The sequence below is a fragment of the Salvelinus fontinalis genome, chromosome 6 (assembly GCF_029448725.1).
Source record: "Salvelinus fontinalis isolate EN_2023a chromosome 6, ASM2944872v1, whole genome shotgun sequence".
In the NCBI taxonomy this organism is placed as follows: Eukaryota; Metazoa; Chordata; class Actinopteri; order Salmoniformes; family Salmonidae; genus Salvelinus; species Salvelinus fontinalis.
Window position 1 is genome coordinate 2,653,296 of NC_074670.1, and position 12,500 is coordinate 2,665,795.

At 52.5% G+C, this 12,500-nt stretch overlaps 1 protein-coding gene across 2 annotated transcripts in view; it reads left to right on the forward strand.

The window, feature by feature from the left end:
• cdkal1 (CDK5 regulatory subunit associated protein 1-like 1) overlaps positions 1–12,500 on the forward strand; it is an 815,078-nt gene that overhangs the window by 474,907 nt on the left and 327,671 nt on the right. The window lies entirely within an intron of this gene.

Sequence of the window (12,500 nt, forward strand, 5' to 3'; positions counted from 1 at the left end):
TCCTCTCTCTCTCCACTCTACCTCCTCTCTCGCCTCTCTCTCTCCACTCTACCTCATCTCTCTCTCCTCTCTCTCTCTCCACTCTACCTCATCTCTCTCTCCACTCTACCTCAACTCTACCTCATCTCTCTCTCCACTCTACCTCATCTCTCTCCTCTCTCTCTCCACTCTACCTCCTCTCTCGCCTCTCTCTCTCCACTCTACCTCATCTCTCTCCTATCTATTTCTCTCTCCTTTTTACCTCATATCTCTCCACTCTACCGCCTCTCGCAGTCAGCTAGCCAGGATCTGCTGTGTTGTTATATGATTGACATGTTTGAAAGTGGCCTCACACCGTCCTATCCCCTCGTGTGGCCTCACACCGTCCTCTCCCCTCGTGTGGCCTCACACCGTCCTCTCCCCTCGTGTGGCCTCACACCCTCCTCTCCCCTCGTGTGGCCTCACACCCTCCTCTCCCCTCGTGTGGCCTCACACCCTCCTCTCCCCTCGTGTGGCCTCACACCCTCCTCTCCCCTTGTGTGGCCTCACACCGTCCTCTCCCCTCGTGTGGCCTCACACCCTCCTCTCCCCTCGTGTGGCCTCACACCCTCCTCTCCCCTCGTGTGGCCTCACACCCTCCTCTCCCCTCGTGTGGCCTCACACCCTCCTCTCCCCTTGTGTGGCCTCACACCGTCCTCTCTCCTCGTGTGGCCTCACACCGTCCTCTCCCCTCGTGTGGCCTCACACCGTCCTCTCCCCTCGTGTGGCCTCACACCGTCCTGAAAGACAGTGTGTTTCCTTTTCATGGTTATAGTGTGAGTACATGCAGTATGTAGATGGTATATTTAAGCATTAAAGCACGTGTGTGTGTGGGGGGGGGGGGTATATGGGGGGGGGGGGGTATATGGCCAATATACCACGGCTAAGGGATGTACTTGTTGCTATTATAAACTGATTACCAACGGAGTTAGAGCTGTAAATATATATGTTTTGTCATACCAGTGGTATGCCATCTGATAAACCACGGCTGTCAGCCAATCAGCATTCAGGGCTTGAACCACCCAGTTTATAATGTGTGTTTCTAATGTGTGGTCAAGGCGTATAGCCTGGGTGACAGACATGTAGATGGTATTATAGCCTGGGTGACAGACATGTATATGGTATTATAGCCTGAGTGACATACATGTATATGGTATTATAGCCTGGGTGACAGACATGTATATGGTATTATAGCCTGGGTGACAGACATGTAGATGGTATTATAGCCTGGGTGACAGACATGTAGATGGTATTATAGCCTGGGTGACAGACATGTAGATGGTATTATAGCCTGGGTGACAGACATGTAGATGGTATTACAGTCCTTCCCTGGTTTCTCTCACAGACCACGCTCCGTACTCCACTCTCCTTCTCTGGTTTCCCTCACAGACCACGCTCCGTACTCCACTCTCCTTCTCTGGTTTCCCTCACAGACCACGCTCCGTACTCCACTCTCCTTCCCTGGTTTCCCTCACAGACCACGCTCCGTACTCCACTCTCCTTCCCTGGTTTCCCTCACAGACCACGCTCCGTACTCCACTCTCCTTCCCTGGTTTCCCTCACAGGCCACGCTCCGTACTCCACTCTCCTTCTCTGGTTTCCCTCACAGGCCACGCTCCGTACTCCACTCTCCTTCTCTGGTTTCCCTCACAGGCCACGCTCCGTACTCCACTCTCCTTCTCTGGTTTCCCTCACAGACCACGCTCCGTACTCCACTCTCCTTCCCTGGTTTCCCTCACAGACCACGCTCCGTACTCCACTCTCCTTCCCTGGTTTCCCTCACAGACCACGCTCCATACTCCACTCTCCTTCCCTGGTTGCTCTCACAGACCACGCTCCGTACTCCACTCTCCTTCTCTGGTTTCTCTCACAGACCACGCTCCGTACACTACACTCCTTCTCTGGTTTCTCTCACAGACCACGCTCCGTACTCCACACTCCTTCCCTGGTTTCTCTCACAGACCACGCTCCGTACTCCACTCTCCTTCCCTGGTTTCCTGCCCTCTGACACCTGTCTCCATGCCTCTCCTGACCCTTGACCCTTCCCTGTATCAGTCTCCTGGCTGGAGAGTAGGTTATGACAACAGGAAGTGTGGGTCTCTCCCTCTCTGTCTCTCTCTCGCTCTCTTTCCATATCCCTCCCTCTCCCACTCGTATTCCTACCCCCTCTCAACTGTGTGTCACTCCTCTCACCTCTCCTTCCACCGGGGGGGTCCAGGTTCATTAACTGTAGCCCCTCCCCTCGGCATGTCTGCTGCTTCAAGCTGCAGCCTGTAGATATGTCTGCCTTAATCCACCCAGCCATGACCTAATAGGACCTGACAGACTCAAACACCCTGTCTCACTCTCTCTCTCCCTGCCGCTGGGTGTGTGTGTTGAAATGAGCTGTCTACTGGCCTTGATAGGAGGCCACAGGCTGCTAGGATTACTCCCCAGTCTCTGACACCTCTCCATACATTACCCCCAGACCCAGTTATATACCCCAGTCTGACACCTCTCCATACATTACCCCCAGACCCAGTTATATACCCCAGTATGACACCTCTCCATACATTACCCCCAGACCAAGTTATATACCCCAGTATGACACCTCTCCATACATTACCCCCAGACCAAGTTATATACCCCAGTCTGACACCTCTCCATACATTATCCCCAGACCCAGTTCTATACCCCAGTCTGACACCTCTCCATACATTACCCCCAGACCCAGTCATATACCCCAGTCTGACACCTCTCCATACATTACCCCCAGACCCAGTTCTATACCCCAGTCTGGCACCTCTCCATACATTATCCCCAGCTAGAGAGGGCCCTGGAAGTCGTTATGGGTTGTATGGAAGGGGGTGGTTGGGGATGGTATTTATTATGGGATGGAGTAATCCGATTCTACGAGGAGTAGAACACACGTATCCTAGGAAACCTATTGGTTGAGAAAATGATACGTCCTCTGAGGTTTGATATAAGACTCAGTAAAATAATGTGGCTACTGAAATAGCCTGGGTCTGGTGTCAAGCAGTATCAACAGACCTCTTTACAACGCTGGGTCTGGTGTCAAGCAGTATCAACAGACCTCTTTACAACGCTGGGTCTGGTGTCAAGCGGTATCAACAGACCTCTTTACAACGCTGGGTCTGGTGTCAAGCGGTATCAACAGACCTCTTTACAACGCTGGGTCTGGTGTCAAGCGGTATCAACAGACCTCTTTACAACGCTGGGTCTGGTGTCAAGCAGTATCAACATACCTCTTTACACCGCTGGGTCTGGTGTCAAGCAGTATCAACAGACCTCTTTACAACGCTGGGTCTGGTTCACGTTGATATTTTAACCAGTTGTCTCCTCTCTGGAAAACTCAACACAAGTCAAGAGGAAATGTCTGACTATGTGTTTTCCAAAATGTCCATATAAGGACACTTGGTTTCCTTGGTTTCGGTAATTAGTACGTGTCATACTGTAGATATATGTGAAGTCAGATCAGAGCTATTGACTCTGAGACAAACCGTGTCTTTAGTGAGGTGGTTGTGTAAAGGTCAGAGTTTGGAAATTAGATCATGTTTTATGTTATTGTGGACACTGCTTCCTCTCTGTTGCTCTCTCTCTCTCTCTCTCTCTCTCTCTCTCTCTCTCTCTCTCTCTCTCTCTCTCTCTCTCTCTCTCTCTCTCTCTCTCCAACGCTCTCTCTCTCTCTCTCTCTGTCTCTCTCTCTGTCTCTCTCTCTCTCTCTCTCTCTCTCTCTCTCTCTCTCTCTCTCTCCAACGCTCTCTCTCTCTCTCTCTCTCTCTCTCTCTGTCTCTCTCTCTCTCTCTCCATCGCTCTCTCTCTCTCCCTCCCCAGACTCTCTGTTTTGTTTTGTTGGTTAGGATGTAGGGAATAAATTGTCCGTGCCTCCTGCAGGAAACTAACAATGGAAAACAGTGACCTCTGTACCAGAGGTCAGACGGGCTGACCAGACGCTGCTAACGATTACTGTTGTTTTAACAGGAGGAGGGAGATGGTGCTGCTGATCTGGATTCAAATAGTTTTCACCATCTTTAAAACATATTCAGCATTTGCTTTAGACTGCATGTAGTGTTTTTTACATTTAATTTAACCTTTTTATTTAACTAGTCAAGTCAGTTAAGAACAAATTCTTATTTACAATGACGGCCTCACCCGGGCCCAAACCCCGGACGACGCTGGGCCAATTGTGCGCCGCCCTATGAGACTCCCAATCACGGCCGATTGTGATACAGCCCGGGATCGAACCATGTTCTGTAGTGACACTTCTATGCACTGAGAGGCAGTGCCTTAGACCACCGTGCCACTCGGAAACCCATGTCTGATGCTGGACCCAGCAGCTCAGAGGGGGGAGGGGGGGGGGGGGGGGGGCATGTCTGTGTTGTTGTTGTAACAGAGCATCTTGCCGTGTGGCTGGCTGTGCCTGGAGCTAGGGGAGTAAACACACACACACACACACACACACACACACACAGTGGGCTGGACAGGGTTTCCTATCTCATTCCTGAACTAGCATGAACCGTCTTTATTATTTAGTTGTCTCTCCCTCCCCCTCTCCTTTCTGCTCCCTCTCCCTCCCTCCCCCATCTCCCTCCCCCTCTCCTTTCTGCTCCCTCCCTCCCTCCTCCATCTCCCCCCTCTCCTTTCTGCTCCTTCTCCCTCCCTCCCCCATCTCCCTCCCCCTCTCCTTTCTGCTCCCTCTCCCTCCCTCCCCCATCTCCCCCCCTCTTCTTTCTGCTCCCTCTCCCTCCCTCCCCCATATCCCTCCCCCTCTCCTTTCTGCTCCCTCTCCCTCCCCCTCTCCTTTCTGCCCCCTCTCCCCCCCTCCCCCATCTCCCTCCCCCTCTCCTTTCTGCTCCCTCTCCCTCCCTCCCCATCTCCCTCCCCCTCTCCTTTCTGCTCCCTCTCTCTCCCTCCCCCATCTATTTCCCCCTCTCCTTTCTGCTCCCTCTCCCTCCCTCCCCCTCAAATTTATGCTCCCTCTCTCTCCCTCCCCCATCTCCCTCTCCTTTCTACTCCCTCTCACTCCCTCCCTCATCTCCCTCTCCTTTCTGCTCCCTCTCTCTCCCTCCCCCTCTCCTTTCTGCTCCCTTTCTCTCCCTCCCCCATATCCCTCTCTTTTCTGCTCCCTCTCACTCCCTCCCCCTCTCCTTTCTAACCAGAGAGTTGGCTGTTGCTCCCAAAACAACAGCTGGATATGAGATAATCTGAGAGGGTTGAATATGGAGGAATAAGGCTGTAGAGAGCTGGTGTAGGGTTATAGAGGGTTATAGAGGGTTATAGAGGGTTATAGAGGGTTATAGAGGGTTATAGAGGGTTATAGAGGGTTATAGAGGGTTATATAGGACTGGTGTAGGGTTATAGAGGGTTATAGAGGGTTATATAGGGCTGGTGTAGGGTTATAGAGGGTTATAGAGGGTTATATAGGGCTGGTGTAGGGTTATAGAGGGTCATAGAGGGTTATAGAGGGTTATAGAGGGTTATAGAGGGCTGGTGTAGGGTTGTAGGGGGTTGTAGAGGGTTGTAGAGGGTTGTAGAGGGCTGGTGTAGGGTTATAGAGGGTTATAGAGGGCTGGTGTAGGGTTGTAGGGGGTTGTAGAGGGCTGGTGTAGGGTTATAGAGGGTTGTAGAGGGCTGGTGTAGGGTTATAGAGGGTTATAGAGGGTTGTAGAGGGCTGGTGTAGGGTTATAGAGTGTTATAGAGGGTTGTAGAGGGCTGGTGTAGGGTTATAGAGGGTTGTAGAGGGCTGGTGTAGGGTTATAGAGGGTTGTAGAGGGCTGGTGTAGGGTTATAGAGGGTTGTAGAGGGCTGGTGTAGGGTTGTAGAGGGTTATAGAGGGCTGGTGTAGGGTTATAGAGGGTTGTAGAGGGCTGGTGTAGGGTTATAGAGGGTTATAGAGGGCTGGTGTAGGGTTGTAGGGGGTTGTAGAGGGCTTGTGTAGGGTTATAGAGGGTTGTAGAGGGTTGTAGAGGGATGGTGTAGGGTTATAGAGGGTTATAGAGGGTTGTAGAGGGCTGGTGTAGGGTTATAGAGGGTTATAGAGGGTTGTAGAGGGCTGGTGTAGGGTTATAGAGGGTTGTAGAGGGCTGGTGTAGGGTTATAGAGGGTTATAGAGGGTTGTAGAGGGCTGGTGTAGGGTTATAGAGGGTTATAGAGGGCTGGTGTAGGGTTATAGAGGGTTGTAGAGGGCTGGTGTAGGGTTATAGAGGGTTATAGAGGGCTGGTGTAGGGTTATAGATGGTTGTAGAGGGCTGGTGTAGGGTTATAGAGGGTTATAGAGGGTTGTAGAGGGCTGGTGTAGGGTTATAGAGTGTTATAGAGGGTTGTAGAGGGCTGGTGTAGGGTTATAGAGGGTTTTAGAGGGCTGGTGTAGGGTTATAGAGGGTTGTAGAGGGCTGGTGTAGGGTTATAGAGGGTTGTAGAGGGCTGGTGTAGGGTTGTAGAGGGTTATAGAGGGCTGGTGTAGGGTTATAGAGGGTTGTAGAGGGCTGGTGTAGGGTTATAGAGGGTTATAGAGGGCTGGTGTAGGGTTGTAGGGGGTTGTAGAGGGCTTGTGTAGGGTTATAGAGGGTTGTAGAGGGTTGTAGAGGGATGGTGTAGGGTTATAGAGGGTTATAGAGGGTTGTAGAGGGCTGGTGTAGGGTTATAGAGGGTTATAGAGGGTTGTAGAGGGCTGGTGTAGGGTTATAGAGGGTTGTAGAGGGCTGGTGTAGGGTTATAGAGGGTTATAGAGGGTTGTAGAGGGCTGGTGTAGGGTTATAGAGGGTTATAGAGGGCTGGTGTAGGGTTATAGAGGGTTGTAGAGGGCTGGTGTAGGGTTATAGATGGTTGTAGAGGGCTGGTGTAGGGTTATAGAGGGTTATAGAGGGTTGTAGAGGGCTGGTGTAGGGTTATAGAGGGCTGGTGTAGGGTTATAGAGGGTTATAGAGGGCTGGTGTAGGGTTATAGATGGTTGTAGAGGGATGGTGTAGGGTTATAGATGGTTGTAGAGGGCTGGTGTAGGGTTGTAGAGGGTTATAGAGGGCTGGTGTAGGGTTATAGAGGGTTATAGAGGGTTGTATAGGGCTGGTGTAGGGTTGTAGAGGGTTATAGAGGGCTGGTGTAGGGTTATAGAGGATTATAGAGGCTTGTAGAGGGTTATAGAGGGCTGGTGTAGGGTTATAGAGGGTTATAGAGGGCTGGTGTAGGGTTGTAGAGGGTTATAGAGGACTGGTGTAGGGTTGTAGAGGGTTATAGAGGGCTGGTGTAGGGTTATAGAGGGTTATAGAGGGTTGTATAGGGCTGGTGTAGGGTTATATATGGTTGTAGAGGGCTGGTGTAGGGTTATAGAGGGCTGGTGTAGGGTTGTAGAGGGTTATAGAGGGCTGGTGTAGGGTTATAGAGGGTTATAGAGGGTTGTATAGGGCTGGTGTAGGGTTGTAGAGGGTTATAGAGGGCTGGTGTAGGGTTATAGAGGATTATAGAGGATTGTAGAGGGTTATAGAGGGCTGGTGTAGGGTTATAGAGGGTTATAGAGGGCTGGTGTAGGGTTGTAGAGGGTTATAAAGGACTGGTGTAGGGTTGTAGAGGGTTATAGAGGGCTGGTGTAGGGTTATAGAGGGTTATAGAGGGTTGTATAGGGCTGGTGTAGGGTTGTAGAGGGTTATAGCGGGCTGGTGTAGGGTTATCGAGGGTTATAGAGGGCTGGTGTAGGGTTGTAGAGGGTTATAGAGTGCTGGTGTAGGGTTATAGAGGGCTGGTGTAGGGTTGTAGAGGGTTATAGAGTGCTGGTGTAGGGTTATAGAGGGCTGGTGTAGGGTTGTAGAGGACTGGTGTAGGGTTATAGAGGGCTGGTGTAGGGTTATAGAGGGCTGGTGTAGGGTTATAGAGGGCTGGTGTAGGGTTATAGAGGGCTGGTGTAGGGTTGTAGAGGGCTGGTGTAGGGTTGTAGAGGGCTGGTGTAGGGTTATAGAGGGCTGGTGTAGGGTTATAGAGGGCTGGTGTAGGGTTGTAGAGGGCTGGTGTAGGGTTGTAGAGGGCTGGTGTAGGGTTATAGAGGGCTGGTGTAGGGTTGTAGAGGGCTGGTGAAGGGTTGTAGAGGGTTGTAGGGGGCTGGTGTAGGGTTATAGAGGGCTGGTGTAGGGTTATAGAGGGCTGGTGTAGGGTTATAGAGGGCTGGTGTAGGGTTGTAGAGGACTGGTGTAGGGTTATAGAGGGCTGGTGTAGGGTTATAGAGGGCTGGTGTAGGGTTGTAGGGGGCTGGTGTAGGGTTTTAGAGGGCTGGTGTAGTGTAGGTCTGTGGAGGCAGAACTGAGGAGAGGAGCCAGAGAGACTCCCCCTGCAGTCTGTCCTTACAATATCTTCCAAGTGTCTATCACCTGTGTGTTGATATCATGTGTGTTTGTGGTAGTAAATATGAAGTTGACAAGCGCCTCCCTGTGTGTCAGCATCCGTATCACTCAGACAGGAGGAGTGTCCTGGTCTACTGCTGTTAGTGTCCTGGTCCTGTTAGTGTCCTGGTCCTGTTAGTGTCCTGGTCCTGTTAGTGTCCTGGTCCTGTTAGTGTCCTGGTCCTGTTAGTGTCCTCACAGGAGGAGTGTCCTGGTCCTGTTAGTGTCCTGGTCCTGTTAGTGTCCTGGTCCTGTTAGTGTCCTCACAGGAGGAGTGTCCTGGTCCTGTTAGTGTCCTGGTCCTGTTAGTGTCCTGGTCCTGTTAGTGTCCTCACAGGAGGAGTGTCCTGGTCCTGTTAGTGTCCTGGTCCTGTTAGTGTCCTGGTCCTGTTAGTGTCCTGGTCTCGTTAGTGTCCTGGTCCTGTTAGTGTCCTGGTCCTGTTAGTGTCCTGGTCCTGTTAGTGTCCTGGTCCTGTTAGTGTCCTCACAGGAGGAGTGTCCTGGTCCTGTTAGTGTCCTGGTCCTGTTAGTGTCCTGGTCCTGTTAGTGTCCTGGTCCTGTTAGTGTCCTGGTCCTGTTAGTGTCCTGGTCCTGTTAGTGTCCTCACAGGAGGAGTGTGTATGAAGTTGTCTTCATCACCGTCTGTGTCGTAGCCAGCCTGGTCTGATATATTGTTGTGATTCATAGAGGTAATGGCACCAGCTCCAGTTACCATCCACAGAGCTGGATGGCCTCCTCGAGACTGGTCGACGACAGCTACCGTCCTCCAGACAGACAGACAGACAGACAGACAGGCTCCTCCAGACAGACAGACAGACAGGCTCCTCCAGACAGACACACAGACAGACAGACAGACAGACAGGCTCCTCAAGACAGACAGGCTCCTCAAGACAGACAGGCTCCTCAAGACATACAGGCTCCCCCAGACAGACAGACAGGCTCCTCAAGACAGACAGGCTCCCCCAGACAGACAGACAGGCTCCTCCAGACAGACATACATGCTCCTCCAGACAGACAGACAGGCTCCTCCAGACAGACATACAGGCTCCTCTAGACAGACAGACATACAGACAGACAGACAGACAGACAGACAGACAGACAGGCTCATCAAGACAGACATGCTCCTCAAGACAGACAGGCTCCTCCAGACAGACAGACAGGCTCCTCCAGACAGACAGACAAGCTCCTCCAGACAGACATACAGGCTCCTCTAGACAGACAGACAGGCAGGCAGGCAGACAGACAGACAGACAGACAGACATGCTCCTCAAGACAGACAGGCTCCCCCAGACAGACAGACAGGCTCCTCCAGACAGACAGACATGCTCCTCCAGACATACATACAGGCTCCTCTAGACAGACAGACAGGCTCCTCCAGACAGACAGACAGGCTCCTCCAGACATACATACAGGCTCCTCTAGACAGACAGACAGACAGACAGGCAGGCAGGCAGACAGACAGACAGACAGACATGCTCCTCAAGACAGACATGCTCCTCAAGACAGACAGGCTCCCCCAGACAGACAGACAGGCTCCTCCAGACAGACAGACAGGCTCCTCCAGACAGACATACATGCTCCTCTAGACAGACAGACATGCTCCTCCAGACAGACAGACAGAAAGGCTCCTCCAGACAGACAGACATACATGCTCCTCCAGACAGACAGACAGGCTCCTCAGACAGACAGGCTCCTCAGACAGACAGGCTCCTCCAGACAGACAGGCTCCTCCAGACAGACAGGCTCCTCCAGACAGACAGGCTCCTCCAGACAGACAGACAGGCTCCTCCAGACAGACATACACACTCCTCCAGACAGACAGACAGCCATACAGGCTCCTCCAGACAGACAGACAGGCTCCTCCAGACAGACAGGCTCCTCCAGACAGACAGGCTCCTCCAGATAGACATACAGACAGGCTCCTCCAGACAGACAGGCTCAGACAGACAGACAGACAGACAGACAGACAGACAGACAGAGGCCAATGATTGCTGTGATAAGGGGTGAAGACAGACAGACAGACAGACAGACAGACAGGGGCCAATGATTGCTGTGATAAGGGGTGAAGACAGACAGACAGACAGACAGACAGACAGACAGGGGCCAATGATTGCTGTGATAAGGGGTGAAGACAGACAGACAGACAGACAGGGGCCAATGATTGCTGTGATAAGGGGTGAAGACAGACAGACAGACAGACAGACAGACAGACAGGGGCCAATGCTTGCTGTGATAAGGGGTGAAGACAGACAGACAGACAAACAGACAGACAGACAGACAGACAGAGGCCAATGATTGCTGTGATAAGGGGTGAAGACAGACAGACAGACAGGGCCAATGATTGCTGTGATAAGGGGTGAAGACAGAGAAAGGCCCGTGCTGTGTGACAGAAGCCTCCTGCCGGCAGTGTAGTTAGTGAGTCACACCAGGGCTTTGATACAGTAACAACCTGCTGGTTCACCCACTGCCTTCTCTGATGTTTGGTCAACACTTTCATTCACACGCAAACCGGCTACAAAGTAGAGAGAGGAGAAGCTGGGGGGAAGAGATGTAGAGAGGGGAGAAGCTGGGGGGAAGAGATGTAGAGAGGGGTGGAGCTGGGGGGAAAGAGATGTAGAGAGGGGAGGAGCTGGGGGGGAAGAGATGTAGAGAGGGGAGGAGCTGGGGGGGAAGATATGTAGAGAGGGGAGGAGCTGGGGGAAAGATGTGTAGAGAGGGGAGGAGCTGGGGGTGAAGAGATGTAGAGAGGGGAGGAGCTGGGGGGGAAGATATGTAGAGAGGGGAGGAGCTGGGGGGGAAGATATGTAGAGAGGGGAGAAGCTGGGGGGAAGAGATGTAGAGAGGGGTGGAGCTGGGGGGAAAGAGATGTAGAGAGGGGAGGAGCTGGGGGGGAAGAGATGTAGAGAGGGGAGGAGCTGGGGGGAAGAGATGTAGAGAGGGGTGGAGCTGGGGGGGAAGAGATGTAGAGAGGGGAGGAGCTGGGGGGGAAGATATGTAGAGAGGGGTGGAGCTGGGGGGAAAGAGATGTAGAGAGGGGAGGAGCTGGGGGGGAAGAGATGTAGAGAGGGGAGGAGCTGGGGGGGAAGATATGTAGAGAGGGGAGGAGCTGGGGGAAAGATGTGTAGAGAGGGGAGGAGCTGGGGGTGAAGAGATGTAGAGAGGGGAGGAGCTGGGGGGGAAGATATGTAGAGAGGGGAGGAGCTGGGGGGGAAGATATGTAGAGAGGGGAGGAGCTGGGGGAAATATATGTAGAGAGGGGAGGAGCTGGGGGGAAGATATGTAGAGAGGGGAGGAGCTGGGGGGGAAGATATGTAGAGAGGGGAGGAGCTGGGGGAAAGATATGTAGAGAGGGGAGGAGCTGGGGGGGAAGATATGTAGAGAGGGGAGGAGCTGGGGGGAAAGATATGTAGAGAGGGGAGGAGCTGGGGGGAAGATATGTAGAGAGGGGAGGAGCTGGGGGAAAAATATGTAGAGAGGGGAGGAGCTGGGGGGGAAGATATGTAGAGAGGGGAGGAGCTGGGGGAAAGATATGTAGAGAGGGGAGGAGCTGGGGGGGGAAGATATGTAGAGAGGGGAGGAGCTGGGGGGGAAAATATGTAGAGAGGGGAGGAGCTGGGGGGGAAGATATGTAGAGAGGAGATGAGCTGGGGGGGGAGAGATGTTCCTGAACAGTGGTGCTACTCAGGAGATATCACAACACGGATGAGCCTGTCTGTCTGTCTGTCTGTCTGTCTGTCTTCACCCCTTATCACAGCAATCATTGGCCCCTGTCTGTCTGTCTGTCTGTCTGTCTGTCTGTCTGTCTTCACCCCTTATCACAGCAAGCATTGGCCCCTGCTACCGTCTGTCTGTCTGTATGTCTGTCTGTCTTCACCCCTTATCACAGCAATCATTGGCCTCTGTCTGTCTGTCTGTCTGTCTGTCTGTCTGTCTGTCTGTCTTCACCCCTTATCACAGCAAGCATTGGCCCCTGCTACCGTCTGTCTGTCTGTCTGTCTGTCTGTCTGTCTGTCTGTCTGTCTGTCTGTCTGTCTTCACCCCTTATCACAGCAAGCATTGGCCCCTACTACCGTCTGTCTATCTGTCGGTGTGTGAAATCTCTACATCTACATGTA